Genomic DNA, 16,862 nt, shown 5'->3' with positions numbered 1-16,862 from the left:
AAAATCAGGTAGACCATCCATACTCACAACTGCAATGCATTTAAGCTCCACACTTAAGTTGCTTCATTCATACAGTTGACCATATTTGGGGGAAAAAAAAAACAAACAAACAGTTATAGGGATTACTAGGATATACCATACCATTTTGACTAGAAACAGTGTATGTTTAGTTCTTACTTTTTTTTTTTTTTTACATTGTGTTGCATTTTGTACTTTCTCTATGAACTTCTGCATCCATCACGAGCATCTTTTTGCATCTCACTGTGGGGTTTCCATGGACATGGAACTTTCAGTGTTAAAACTGAGAAAGTCTCAAGAAAGCCATGATACCTGGTCATCTTAGAAGTCCAACAGTGTTACTCACACCTGAGAAATAAACTTTTAAAAAAGATGTACCGCTAAGACTCATGTCCATGGAACAAAAATTCTTGATTAAATAATAATCATATTCAGTCATTTTAAATGTAATAGTATATTATGACCCAGCAGGATGTATTCTAGAAATGTAATGTTTTCACATTCAAATGTAAATCAGAAGATTTCACCATACTAAAAAAAAATTAATGGGGTAAACAATTTCACTTTTGGCTTGCAAAGATTTTAGAAAGTATCACTCTGGTCCTTTTAACAAAAAAGACTGGGGGAAGTTAAACAATTAAATGACTTGTCCTGGACCTTCAAGACAACTGATGTCACAGGGAAAAACATCATCCAGTAATTTGATTAGACAAGTGCAACTAATGAGATACACTATCTAATATTTGCTCACCAGAAGCAGAAGCAGCTGGAGGAAAAACTGGCAGGAACAATTGAAGGGTTTTATGATGATTGAAGGAGGTTGAAAGTGGATTAGCTTGGGAGTGTGAAACACCCATGGAGCCACAGCCTCAGGGAATTCTCACACCTCTATGAGTTGTCTGTCCAGTTCCAGGATCTCCACCAGGCTCTTATGATAAGGACAAGAATGTGGAGAACATCCCCTCCTGGCCTCAGCAGGAAAGGGAAGAGCAGCTTTTTTAATACACATCTAGACTTAACTCTCTAAAGAACTAGTCATTAGGAGGAAGGAATTCACAAGGCAACACACCTGAAAATTTATTCTAGTTGGGGAAGGAAATGTAGTCTCAGCTTCCCTCCTCTCCTGCTTCATGAAAAGAAAATAAATAAAGGAATGTCAGCAGGAACAGAACTTCAAGGAAAGAGATTTGGGATGGTAAGAATGTTGCATTCTGGGAATGAAGTAAAAGACAGAGGGAATAAGCTCTCTACCTGGGAAGGAAAAAACCTGTAAAGGACAGTCCCAGGCACATGTTCCTTACATGTTGAAGGAAGTTGAAACAAAAGATCATAGAACATGTCCCATCTCCCATGCCTATATCAACAGAAACAAGTTCCTGTAAAATACCAGTAGATAAAATTTGAAAAGCTGCAAAACGTGAAATATCTCTGAAGAGACACACCGATGCCAAAGAAGGAGGGGGGCAGTAGACACAATAGTTAAAAGCACTGATGCCTAGAGATATAACAAGTTATACATGGCCCAATTCAATAGCTGGTTACCAAAATTTCTCACATTTAAGACTTATTTAACTCAATGACTATTATCCAGTAAAGTGCATCTGGCCTTTAATAAAAAATAACAAGCATGCTAAAAGATCAGAAAAAAAGCACAGTTTAAAAAACAAACCATTAGGACAAGATTCAGATCAACACACATTTAGAATAATCAGACAAAGAATTTAAAATAACTATGATTAGTATGTTAGGGGCTTTAAAGGAAAAAATAGACAGCATGTGAAACCAGATGTGTAATATCAGAGAGAAAGAGAAACTTTAGCAAGAATCAAAAGGAAATGTTTCCACTATAATCAGGAACAAGGCTAGGATGTCTCTTTTCAACATTACCTTCCAATGTGGCCAGAATAGCCAATGCAATATTGTCATAGAAGATTTTCTGATAGATATTAAAAAAGTGTTCTAAAGTTTTATTTAACAAGCAAAGAACCTAGAATATTCAACACAATTCTAAAAGAGAACAAATTTAGGGAACACATTTTATTCAACTCAAAAATGTCCATAAAGCTTCTGTATCAATACAACATATTATAAAAGAAAAGATACATTGATTAATGAATACACTAGACAGTCAAGAATTAAACCCACACAAATATAATCAAGAATTTTTAAAAGATGCAAAGGCATTTGAAGAATCATCTTTGTTCCAGAACAAGTATATGCCCATGTATGAAGAAAAAAAAAGAAGTTAACTTAGGCACAGATCTTCTACTGTAAACAAAGAATAACTCAAAATGGATCATAGTTGCTAAAAAGTTCTCAACACAAGAACAAAGAATTGTAGTTAGGTGAGGTGATGGAGGTTAATTAAACTTGGATAATCATTTTACAGTATATACATATATCAAATCATTATGTTCACATGTAAAACTGATACAATGTTATTTGTCAATTACATATCTAGAAAAAGTAGATCCTAGTCCAAAATGTAAACCAGAAACTTTTTAACAGAAGCATAGAGAGATTCCTTTATAATTTTGAATTAGATTGAGATTGCTACCCAAAAGAACTAAAAATAAAGGAAATATTGAAAATAGGACATTCAAAGTTATAGTTTCTACTTATCAAAAGCCGTCATAAAAAATTAAGAGACAAACCACAGAATGGGAAAATAATACATGCAATTCCTTTAACTAACAAAGAATCTGTGTCAAGAATGGATAAACAAAACTCCTACAGGGACACCTGGGTGGCTCAGTCAGTTAAGCATCTGGCTTTTGATTTCAGGGCAGGTCATGATCTCATGGTTTCTGAGTTTGAGTCCCACACTTAACAGAGCAGAACCTGCTTGGGATTCTCTCTCCTTCTCTCTTTGACCCTCCCACATGCATGCTCTCTCTCTCTCTCTAAAAACAAACATTTAAAAAAAGCTCCTACAACTCAATAGGAAAATAGAAAACACAATAACAACAAAAAAAAGTGAAATGTTTGTATATATATATATATATATATCCCACAGGGGAAAACCTATAAAAAGCCACTAAAGATATGAAAAAGTGTATACAATCATTACTTATTGAGAAAATGCAAATTAAAGCCACAATGATATGGCACTACACACCCACCAGAATGTCTAAAATTCAAAAGGCCGGCAATAAGAAACAGTGAAAAGCATGGTAGATAAATTGAAACTTTCATTCGTTGCATTGGGAAAGATAAAATGGCACCATCATTTTGAATAATAGTTTGGAAAGTAGCTTCTTATAAAGTTAGGTATAGTATAACTATAACACTCCACAACTCCACAGTTAGATATTTACCCCAGAGAAATTGAAACAAATTTCCAGGAGAGACTTGCATATTAATGACCCTTATATCAGCTTTACTTTAGGTACCGAAAACTCAACGCACCTTAAGTGTTCATGAATAGGTAAATTGGTAAACAAATTGATATAATTGAGATACAATTGTCCACTATTCAGTAATAAACAACAACAACAAAAAACTCTACTGATTAATGTAACAATGTGGATGGATCTCAAAAACATTATACCGAGGAAAATAAGGCATTCATAAAATAATACATAATGCATAATTCTGTTTACATGAAACTCTAGGGAAAAAGTGCAATTCAATTACAGTAACAAAAAGCAGATGGTGATTACCTGATACAGGGGTTGAGAATGATGATCTTTTGCAAAGAGACATATGAGTGCACTCTTGGGATGATATGGGAAATTTTTATTTTTGATGGTGTTCCCACAGGTGTATATATTTGTCCAAAGTCATTGAAACCCAACACTAATATCTATTTTTTTTTCATTTTATGCTAAGTATACTCAATTAAAAATGACTAAATGGATGGGGGAGTTTGGATTACAGAACAGAATGCAAATATTATGAGATTCTGTAAAATCCCAATTATATAATATAATCAAAATTCAAGAGGTTTAGTTAAAAATGTATGGTTTCTTATTAATCTGTGATAACATGAAGTTAATGTACACTATCAATAATATATGAAATTTACCCCCCAAATCACTTTAGTCTCTTAAAGTTATTTATAACCATTTTCCCCCTCTCTTCCACCTTTCAAATATGTTTTAAAAACCTTGCTCTTTTGTAATAAAGAAACAATTATCTTAAACTTCTCACTATTTTTATTACATATCAATTTTTGTTCTCTAAGTTTCAAGTGAAATTAATTTTAATAAGTTTATTAGAAAATTAGGCCTAGCATACTTCTATTTTACTACTTGTCACTATCCATATACCTGTCCATTTATTCACCTAGCAAAATCTTATATCCATCCAAGTATCCATCCTTTCATCCATCCACCTATACGCCTATATGCTTATACTATGATGAGTGTATTAGCTGATTAACAACAGTTGCAGTTCTCTGCTAGTCAGCAGAAATGAGAAAAATAAAATTTTCTGTACTACCCTTTTGATTTCATAGAGAGTCTTAAATGTGATTTAGATTCCACCAATCGGTTGCAGTTACACTAAATTCTAGACCTTAACTTAGAATAAATCATGTGAAGGGAAAAGCATCTGGACAAAATTTTGATTTGGGACTAAGTTATGTGTGAGAGAGAGGTAGACATACTCATCTGGTCATAAGAGTTTGGTTATGGTTATGTTGGAAGTATCTGTAGTAGTGGCTCCTGATTTACTTTCTTCTTGCTACTGACAAATGCAACAGATCCACTGGCCATTCAATTCTACTGCATGCCTCAATATTTCATTTAGAGTTGTTTCTTCAGGCTTTTAAAAGATTCCCTTTAAAAAATAAATTTAATGTGTACTTTTGAGACAGAGACAGAGAGAGTGAGAGCAAGTGAGCGGGGGAGGGACAGAGCAAGAGGGAGACACAGAATCCAAAGCAGGCTCCAGATGCTGAGCTGTTAGTACAGAGCCCAACATGGGCTCAGACTCCTGAGCCATGAGATCATGACCCAAGCCAAAGTCAAACGCTTAACCCATTAAGCCTCCCAGGAGTCCATTTTCAAAGATTCTTAACAAATTATCTTTTGCTTAAATGCTCTCAAGTGGATTCTGTTTCCATTATGATAAAGTTACCACATTTGTAATGGTGGGAATTTCTGGGTATTTCTAAATGGTGGCATTTGAAGTAATTTGTTGCTTTTCTCTTCATATTCTTTGTGTCATGTCTTTATTTTTTCTTTTAAGGAACAGATGTCAGTATCATATATTCAATTAAATAATCATTTAGAAATAATGAGTAGGACAGTACGTAAATGTTCCTTTTCCAATCATCCACTCTACTATTGTATATGCTGTATTTGACATATTGCATATATGCTTACCTATGTATATACATATGTACACAAACATATGTTTGCATGTATTCATGTACAGACCCACATGCATATATGAATTTTTTCTTTATTATAATGAATTTCTGTAGGTCAAGGGAATTTAACATCATCATCTACTTGTTTCCCCTACCCTGAAACATGGCCTGGAACATAATGAGTATTTAATATATTACTAATCAAACAGAAATAATTATACAGTGATTTTAGGAGGCTTAAAAATCCCTGTTATAAAATTTGCTTTTTTGCAAAATCATCCTAAACAACAGGAGAATTTAACTCTTTAAAAATTGGTAAAACAAAAACAAAAACAAAGACAAAAAAAACGTGTAAATTATCATGATATATTCAAGTTTAAAAGCAAAGGGTAAAATAGTCTGCTTCCAGGGTCAAACATGCAAAGAATTGAGCTGAATGCACAAATGTATGAAGACAAAGCCTTCAACAATTCCAGTTTGTAATAACTTTCCTCATTTTCAATCCCCACTTTGTTAACTAAAAACTACTCACTAAACTCATCGTAAATATTAATTTGATTCCAAATTGAGTAAAAGTTCCAAATATAACAGAATCTAGGTGTTGCAATATTAATTTAAATGAGCTAACACTGTAAAATGTCATCAGAAAATAATTGCCTGGTGTTGAAAATTGGCCATTTCACAGTGATGTGTAATGGAATCCTTGTCTGGGTAACCAATGTGAGTCATCACATGTTAGCATTGATTCCCTTCATGACACGAGAACAAACAAATCACTATTCTTGGTGCCTTTCCAGGTCAGCAACATCATTTCCTTATTTACTTTCTCAGACACAGATGTCTTAACACCTTAATAAATTGATCAATTACCAAACCCACTAATTTATAGAAGAGATTCTCTTTCTTTATTGTACATTCTTCTTGATTTTACTATAGGTCTTATTATACTTTGTGGCAATTGTCTGTTTAGAAATTTAGAATTTTGCCTCCTTTGGTAGAAACATAATTCCTGGTAAACTAAAAACAAGAACATATATTTTTAACCTATGTAGTTTCAGGGTCAAGCATAATTCTTAAAGCATATTTATGAACTAAGAACAGAACAAGAAAATCCCAAGAATGAAGCAGTTAGAAATGAACCAAAATAGTCAAAATGCACAGTAAAAGATTTATTCAAATTAGCTTATTGGCGTGACTCCTATGTGTTAGAATGTGCATCGTTAGAATAGGTAATGCCGTTTACACCATCTGCTAGATCCTCCAATTCTATCAGACTGCTGTGACACTTACGTGACTGTTGACATTCATTTCAGTGTTTATTTACTTAAGATAACTTCTATTATGGACATCCTATTATATTTATTCATAATCAACATTTTAAAATAAACTGTTTAATTAAAATATAACATGCAGAAAAATGCACATGTCATAAGTATAGAGATGTATAGATTATCACAAGGTAAACACACATAGGGAACCCCATGTAGAACATGACCTCCTTGCCAAAGCCCCCCTTATTTTTTCCACCAGTCTCTATGGCCCACTATTTTCTCAGTGTTACACACCATCCTCGCTTTTAACACTCTAGACTAATTGTCTATTGTTTAACTCTGCAGAAATGAAATCCTGTAACATGTAACTGGTTTCTGGCTTCCTTCACTCAAAATTATGTTGCAGTAGTTAGCATGTGAGTTAGCATAAAACGTTTATTTTCAGTATTATATAAAATTGAAGTTATTAATAGTCATAAATTCCTTATTCACTCTACTATGGATGGATATTCCATTCGTTGCTAGTTTTATGGATGAAATAAATAGCACTACTATGAACATTCTTGTACGTCTTAATTTCCTTCCATTTTTTATTGTCTTTTTCTCATCCTTACTCCTTCAATGGGCAGATACACTAATCTAAATTCAGTCTAATTTGTTTAGATTTTTGGATTCCTATTTAAGAAACATTTCCTTATTTTATAGTCAGGAAGGTATTAAACTTTAAAAGCTTCATTGTTTTACCTTTCATATTTGGATTTAAATTCACCTGGAGTTGATTTTCTTTTTTTTTTGGAGTTCATTTTTACATGTGCTATGAAATAGGGTCAAGTTTCTTTTTCATTTTTTTCTTTCAATGCAGACCTCAGATTGACTCAAGCTTATTAATTAAATAGCTCATGCTTTCCCCAATGCTTTTTTACTAAATATGTGAGTTCTGTTTCCAGACAGTTCTATGCCAGTGGTTTAATTTTTTTTAACACTGTGTTAATGCCACACTTCTCACAATGTACCTTTGTAATAAACTGATAGTGTTTATTTTTCAACTTAGTTATGCTTTTTTCTAGATTAAGTTGCTTATTCTTCAACTTGGCCAACCTGAATAATTTTTAAAAATGTGCTGATATAAAATTCATATAACATAAAGTAACTGTTTTAGTGTACACAATTCAGTAACAGTGTCATGGCAAAGTTGTGCAACCACATTTTTATAACTTCAAAGGAAATACTATGTGCACTAAGCAGTTTCTCCCCACTTTTCCCTCACCTAGTCCTCTGTAATCACCAATCTGTGTTCAACCTTTATTGATATATCTATTCTGCATATTTTACAGAAATGTGCAGTTCCTATCAAAATTCTAATGGCCATTTGGCAAAAACAGAAAAGCTGATCCTCAAATTCATATGAAGTTTAAAGAAGTTCTGATTAGCCAAAACAATACTGACGAAGAAGAAAACAGGAATAAATATTCATGATTTTGGATTTGGTAATGGGCTCTTAAATAGGATGATGCCATAAACATGGGCAACAAAAGGAAAATGTAATAAAAAGCTTTCATTTATCAATGATGTTATCAAGAAAGTGAAAAGAACATACTGAATGGGAGAAAATACTTTTCAATGTATATATTTATGAGGTTTAATATCTAAAACATATAAAAATTCCTAAAATTCAGCAAAGTAAAGAAAACAAAGCCAATTAAAAATAGTCAAAGTCCTGGGGCGCCTGGGTGGCGCAGTCGGTTAAGCGTCCAACTTCAGCCAGGTCACGATCTCGCAGTCTGTGAGTTCGAGCCCCGCGTCAGGCTCTGGGCTGATGGCTCAGAGCCTGGAACCTGTTTCCGATTCTGTGTCTCCCTCTCTCTCTGCCCCTCCCCCGTTCATGCTCTGTCTCTCGCCAAAAATAAATAAACGTTGAAAAAAAAATTTTTTTTAAAAAATAGTCAAAGTCTTGAATAAACATTTCTACAAAGAATGTATACAAATGGCCACACCACTGGGGAGCCTCGGTGGCTCAGTTGGTTGACCTCAGCTCAGGTCACGATCTCGCCAACGATGGGGAGTTGGAGCCACACGTGGGGCTCTGGGCGGACAGCTCAGAGCCTGGAGCCTGCTTCGGATTATGTGTCTCCCCCTTGCTCTGCCCCTCCCCTGCTCATGTTATGTGTGTCTTCCTCAAAAATAAATAAACATTAAAAATATATATTTAAAAAAATGGCCATACTACTTCACATCCACTAAGATGGCTAATAATTGAGAGAGGGAGAAGGAGAGAAGAGAACCCTTGTATATTGCTGGAAGGAACCAGCTGCTGAGGAAAGCAGTTTGGTGATTCCTGGAAGAGTTAAATGTATAATTACCATACAACTGACCTATTCCATTTCTAGATGTATGTCCAAGTGACGGAAAAGCCAATATTCAAAGAAACACAAGCACATGCATGTTCATACAGGCATTAATTGTGATAGGTAAAGGCAGAAACAGTTCAAATGCCTATTAACTGATGAATAGATAAACAAAATATATATACATGAATGGAATACATGCATATTTATAAATAGATAGATAGATAGATAGATAGATACATGTATACATAATGGAATATTATTAAGCTATGAAAATACAAAGTAACAGAACAAAGTAGTGATACATGCTGCTATTTAGATGAACCTCAAAAATATTACAATAAGTGAGAAAAGCCAGACACAAAAGATTGTACATTTCACATAAATTTTAACACTAGTTTCCCAAATACCATTTAAAAATATGTTAATATGTGTCTATATACTGAGTTACTAGCTTGATTTTTTTACTAGTATTTTTCTACTCCTGAGTTCCTCAATACATAAACATTGAACATATTAAGTGTTTAATATCATTCACTTATGTCATGTGGTTCTGTGTGTGGAAATTTAGAACATCTGTCTTTAGATTTATTTTCAGTACAAACTTTTTGATGCTATGGTAAAGGATAACTTCTTTTTCAGTTTTTGTTGCCTATATTTAAACAGTGAAAAAATTTATATTACCCTTTTATCAGTGATCTTGCTACATTAACTTATTAATTTCAAGATATTACCTGTATATTACTTTGCCTTTTATGTATGAACCCATTATGCATTGGGTGAAGAGTTACAGTTATTTTTTAAAGAAAAACATTAGCTAAATGTTTCTAAATATCATTGACAAATTATTTCTAAATATACCAAGCGAGTATTGTGATTAATGATGATGAAAAAAAAGGTCAATACAAACACCAGCACATTTCAAAAGTAAAAGTATAAATAAATAGTGAACAAAATTCCATTTACATTGAATCACGTGCAAGTATTTCTACTGCGGGAATCTAAGAGACAGCACTATTGGAGGGACAATTGTGTAAACTAGGAAAGAAACTCTAAAAATAAAGAAAGGAACTTTGAGTGTAATCAGATTACCAGGAGAGTGAACTTGATTACAACCTGTTACCATGTACTATCTGGTGAGCTCAGAGATGCCTCTGTGTGTCACTTAAAACAACTTAGAACTTATCTATCTATCATTTAACCCATCATCTATCTACCTATGTATCTATTATCTATCTTCTATCTATCTAATCTATCTAATCTATCTATCTATATCTGTCATCTATTTATCATCTATCATCTATCTATTATCTGTCTGTCATCTATTTATCATCTATTATCTATCTTCTATCTACCTATCTATCTTTCTATCTATTGAAAATCTGAATACCAAAAATAAGCCTCCTGGTCTAGTCAACTACACGTTTTGTTTTGTTGTTTGTCTCCAGAAGTTTATTTATTTTCTGAAAACTAAATGGCTCTATAGTATAAATAAGGGTAAAAGTTTGTTCCATCCTTTTCTTGTAACCAATTTCATGATAGCACCACAACTTAGAATTTTAGAAGATTCGGAAGAATTTCTATGAATGTTTTAGGTCTTTGTCCCTCTCCTCATATCGACTGATATTCTTGATAAGTGAGAAAATAGAAGTTGAGCCCATATATACTGTATCTTAATGATTTTGAAAAAAGTGGTTTATTACAAGATAGAGATAAGTCTATTTTTCAGAAAGCCAGATACTGCTGATAAGCTGAGATTGAAATACCCAAAATGGAAATGTCCCATGGACTGTGAATTATCCTGAAGGGTGTGGAAACTTCCCTCGGAAACCCTCACCTACATGACTAATCCTCACCTGAATTGGTATATGTAGTTATGACCTCCTTGGTGCTGCCCCCACACTTTGCTCTTACTTGTATTTACATGCATATCACATCATCAATCTGTTTACCTGTTTGTCTTAGGCAGTGACCTTGAGCAGCAGCAGGGAGAGGATGGTCTTCTGCATCAGTACCCCAGCATCTTTCATAGAGCCTGTAGCAAAGCTCAACAACTCTTTGTGGAGTTAAATGGGACAGAACAGAGACAAAATTCTCTCAGTGAAGTGGACAGTCAAATTTTAAATTGTGAGAAGGAAAGGAATATTCTGCTGATGTGACCTCACAGGGCCGCAAAGCATTTGAGGATAACTGCAGGTCACGACACCTCTACTTGCTGAGATACATAATTTATGAAATCAAAAGCAGAAACTTAGTTATATCCTCAGAGGGATAAAGAGTTTACATATTTTATGAATATAATTTAGATGTGAATGCATTTTTGTAAAAGAGCTTCTCACTTCGAAGTTCTGAAATATAAATTCATCGGTAGTTCCTGTTTTTATGAGTAAGTGCATAGAAGTGGCAATTAAACATAGCCTTGTCTGTTACAATGCTTTTAGGTACAGTTGATACAAAATTAGACTCACTCCCAATCACGTTAGCTGAAGTCCACAGGTAAATAGAGAGAAGACCTCACTGACTCAGATAGTGTCCTCTGGACAGTGACACTCACCCTTTCTCTCAGCACTTTGTTTGTTTGTTTGTTTGTTTGTTTTTCCTGAATGGCTCAGGTCTGAAGCAGAAACTCTTCCCGTTAATCCCAATTTGGCACTGACAATTTCAGATGTGCACACTAGCCCTAATGGAAAAGAGAGATTTTCCCAGACAAATATCCTCCAATTGGATCTTTCTGCTTCCAGTTGTACACAGATCCTGTGACCTATGAGCTGTGGCCAAAGGGATGGGGCACTTTGGCTAGCCCTGGTCACATGACAATCCCTGGGGCTGATCTGGAAGCCACAGGTTAACAGGGGAGTTCTTGGAAAAATTAGAAATCTGTTACTAGAAATATGGATAATCGATGCTTGGAAAGTAAGATTAACCAATAATCTTACACTAGAATGTTGTCGTTGCTAAAATGTATCCATTTTTCTTCTTTTTAAATGTTTGTTTATTTGTTTATGTATTTATTTAGAGAGTGAGCAGGGGAGGGGTAGAGAGAGTGGGAGAGAGACAGAGTGAGAAGGAGAGAGAGAATCCCATGCAGGCTCCATGCTGTTAGTGCACAGCCTGATTCAAGGCTCGAACCCATAAACCCTGAGATCACAATCTGAGCTGAAATCAAGAGACAGGCGCTTAACCAACTGAGCCACCCAGATGCCCTAAAGGTCTCCATTCTTTAATCAAGATTTTACCTTGTTAAAATAATAGATTATAATCTCCTTCTTCAGTACCTTATGAAACCATATCTCCAGTTATATAAATTAACATGGAGAGGGAACTTTTATATTTGAATATACTTGCACAAATCCTTCCTTCTGTAGAGAAAACCTTCTGCACCCTTGCTTTTAGAAATCATGATTTCCAACCACCTCCTGAGAAGGCTCCTTTGACTCTCCAAGTTGTGTTAAATATCTTTTAATGAAAAGATTGTATTATTATAATCCTTAAGCATATATGCCTCAACTCTACCACCTAATATAGAACACCTAAAATAAACCTTTGTGCTTATTCTACTAGACTATACATTCTTTGGATGCCAAAACTGAGTCTTTTTCCCCCTAGACAGATTCCTAATCTTGAAACATATAGCAGGTGCAAAGCATACCCTTCTCATCTATAGACTAAAGATAATGATATTTCACTTAAAAAAAAAAGAATCTTGAGAAAATTAAGACTATACAAGCTAATCTCACATTTTTGCCTTCCTCCCAATCTTTTAAAGTATAATCCCCAATCCTTGACGTTACACTGTATCATTTGAACTCATTCTGGGTCTGCAGAAATTGAGAGGTGAGAAGATGCTAGGCATTATATACAATCACTTACTACTATGTTCCAGAGCTGTTCTCAAGTGTGTAGAACATGTAACTTCACCTAAAGCTCACAATGGAATTGTTAAAGAAGCATCATTACCCACATTTAAGACATGTACTTACACAGAGAGCTTTGAATTCCAGCTTCCTCTTTATCAGTTGTGGGAATACATGCAAGTAATTTAAAGTCTCTGTCTTCCATTCCCTGTCTGTGAGACAGATATTAGAATAGTACCTGCTCAATAGACTATTACAGGGATTGCAAGAATTCCTATAAAACGCTTAACACAGTGGGTGTCACATAGCAAATCCTCAATTAATTTCCCAATTCTTATGAAGAGGTGAATGAAGTGATCTTCCCAGGACAGGATTTGTAAATGATAGAATTAATATGCAAAGCCTAGCCCTTCTGATTGTAAACCTGGGCTAATTTTATCAATTATAGTAAACTATAGCTATATTTTTTTCTTATTTAAAATGCAGAAACTACGAGCAAGAGTCATTCCTGAATTTTATGCAAAGACAAATGGAACATCGTGGTATATAACGTGTTGACTAACCTCTAGCTAACACCAAACACTGTAATTATCAGTAAATTCCTTTCCAGGTACTAGTTGACAATTAACTGGGAATAAAACAAACAAACAAACAAACAAACAAACAAGAAGTAAATACAATAGCTGCTTGGGTAACCAGTGGGGAGGGAAATATATATATATATATATATATATATATATATATATATATATATAATTATATAATTCTGAGGACTTAAGCGTGAGGAAAAGTAAAGAGATAACAGGGAGAAACTTTGCCAAATAGAGATTATTTTCTTTATTGTAATTGTGTGAATGATGGGCTTTCAAATTCTGGGATTTGCATCCTCATTAGGAAATATCCTAACATGCTGCCTTGTATAAACATATCTGAACATCTAAATGTCACCTCATTTACTACCTGCATATGCACAAAACCTTTCACTAAGAATTCTGATGCCATTTGCCAAAGACCCTGCATTTCTCACACTCATTTTCTCCCTGATGTGGGCTAAAGTCTCCTATAGCCATGGGTACTATAAAGTCTGGGAACTCTGGCCCCTCTCTTGTTGTGTAGAAGCAGTGCTAAATGATGGCCCTTACTGGGTTGTTTTTCGTCTCCGTGACCAAGTGTAACGTAGGATGCATATAAGGCAGCTGAGGTTATTGAAAATATAATCAACGTTCTCTTGCCCCAGGCCTCCCGCAGGAGCACAGCACAGCAAACCTGCCCTGGGGAGACACAAATACAACTCTAGGAAAGGCTTAAACATAGTTTTATTTATGTAAAGTTATTACAGCTCATTTAATTTGCTACAGAAACATCATCCATTTCATATCTTCCTTACTTCTCATTGCTCAGAGTACAAATTAATTCCCTGTGGATAAGGGCTGATGTTATTTAATACTGAGCACCTATTAATAAATCACATTAGGATACATAATTAATTATCTAACCCATGGGGGGGTAATAAAATCATCTACTTTTAAATGTCCTTTGGGGAAATATGAATATAACCCAACCACATTTTTAATGGCCCTCAGCATTAGCTGCAATCATTTCAAAGTTCTGATCTTTTTTTACTATATCATACAAGTGAAAGGCTTTTTTAATCTTAATATTTTATGAACATAAGATTTAGGACTTTAGCTGAGTTATAAAAAAAAAAAAAAGGAAAATTTGACTAAGTTGGGAAGTTGGAATGAGAATAGAGGCATACCTCAGAGATATGACGGGTTTGGTTCCAACCATTTGTGATAAAGTGGATATTACAATGAAGTGGGTCGAATGAATTTTTTGGTGTCCTAGTGCATATAAAAGTTATGTTTACAGTATACTGTAGTCTATTGCATGTGCAGTAGCTTTATGTCTAAAAAAACAATTACATACCTTAATTAAAAAATACTTTATTGCTAAAAAATGCTAACCATCATCTGAGCTTTCAGTGAGCTGTAATCACTGATCACACATTACCACAGCAACTATAGTAATAATGCAAAGATTTGAAGTATTGCAAAAATTACCAAAGTGAGACTCAGAAATGAGAAATGAGAAAATGCTGTTGGAAAAAATGACACCAACGGGCTTGTTCCATGAAAAGTTGCCACAAATCTTTAATTTGTAAAAAAAAAACTGCATCTGCATAACAGAATAAAGCAAAGCACAATAAAAGAGGCATGCCTGTATCTTGGTTGTATTTTCATTGTTGTCACCTATGATTGTTAAGTAGTTTCTCCTCATTGGAGGCCAGGTGTACCTAATTAAGTAGGAGTGAAATTAATGAGCTATTCGACTTTCAATCATGTGCAAAACCCCCTATTTATTGTAATCAACACAGTAATCCCTTGCATTGTCCAGAAATGTCCATGGGTGGAACTCAATTTTGCAAATAAACTAAAAACACTCCTTATGTGAGTTTCTTACTACCTCTTTTAATCCTTAAATTCGGCTCATCCTCCATTCTTCCATCCCCTCTTCTACCCAACCCTGTGAATTTCAGTGAACCTCTACCACTGTCACATGCTGAAAGGGCCTCAAACAGGACAAGACTTCCTGTGGAAATTAAACACGGACATGTGCTGAGTCACTGGAAGCTGATGAATATTCTTCTAGGTTTAATCGGCAGAACTAAAAAGAACGAAAGGTTAAAAACAGGAACAGGCAAAAATGAGTTTTGAGATACAATGGGCAGACAACACAAACAATAGAATTAACTTCTTACCACATATCACATATCATTAATCTTCCCCAACCATGGCAAAGTCAAGAGTATTACCTTCATTTTTCAGGGAGGAGAAGAAATTAAACAAACCCTCTTTAAGATGATGTACCTAGACTTGAGCTAACCCAGGTCACCTCTGGTGGTGTAAGAACTGAATACAGCTCTTTCTCTTCTTACAATGGGGTTACATCCCAATAAACTCATCATAAACTGAAAATATTTTCAATAGAAAAGGCATTTACTACACCTGACCTTCCAAACATCACAGTTTAGCCTAAGCTACCTTAAATATGCTCAGGACAATGATACTTGCTTGCATTTGGGCAAAATCACCAAACACAAAGTGTTGAACATCTCATGTAATTTATTGAATACTATACTGAATGGGAGAAACAAAATGGTTGTATCCGTAGAGAATGGTTGTGTAAGTGTACTGGCTACTTATTCTCATAATCACGTGCGTAGCTGACTAGGAGCTGTGTCTCAATGCAACTGCCCAGCATCCTAAGAGAGTATAACACTGCATATCATTAGCCCAAGAAAAGATCACAGTTCAAAATTCGACATACGGTTTCTACTGAATACACATTCCTTTCACACTATTGTAAAGTTGAAAACTCCTGAATTGAGCCATTTTGAGTCAGGGAATATCTGTATTAAATTCTTCTAACTACAAAGCCCAGTCTCCTTCCAATATGTCAGGATCTTAATTGTTAAATTGTGTGATTCTAAGAGTTGAAGCAAGCAAAAATAAACATTCAGAGAAGATTTATTGTAGATTGAAGCAAAGAAAAAAAGGGAATAATTGAGAAATGGATCTCAAAGCATGGGTCAGAGTCAGTTAGGTTAAACAGACATTTTCTAGGATATTATTTTGATTTTTTTCCCACTATTGTATTTTTCTCTTTCTTTTTTTTTAAAGTAGGTTCCACACCCAACATCGTGTTTGAACTCATGACCTCGAGATGAAGAGTTGCATGCTGTACTTAATGAGCCAGCCAGGCACCCCAGTATTGTATTTTTCAATTCCAGAATTTCTATTTCATACTTTAAAAATAATCTTTATATTTAACTTATAGTCTATATTGCTGAGTCATTATCTTTATATCTCCCTTTCGTTTTTTAGACATAATTTCCTCTTGTTCCTTGGACATATATAACCGATTTAAAAGTCCTCTAATAATTCCAAAGTCTGGTTTTTATGGGTCATTTCTACTGACAGATTTTGTTTTCTTTTTGTGATTTACACTTTATAGTTTTATGGGATATTTTTCTTTTTGCATATCTCATTTCTTT

Source organism: Leopardus geoffroyi, chromosome C1, assembly GCF_018350155.1.
Source record: "Leopardus geoffroyi isolate Oge1 chromosome C1, O.geoffroyi_Oge1_pat1.0, whole genome shotgun sequence".
NCBI classification, from domain to species: Eukaryota; Metazoa; Chordata; class Mammalia; order Carnivora; family Felidae; genus Leopardus; species Leopardus geoffroyi.
This window is presented reverse-complemented; position numbering follows the sequence as displayed.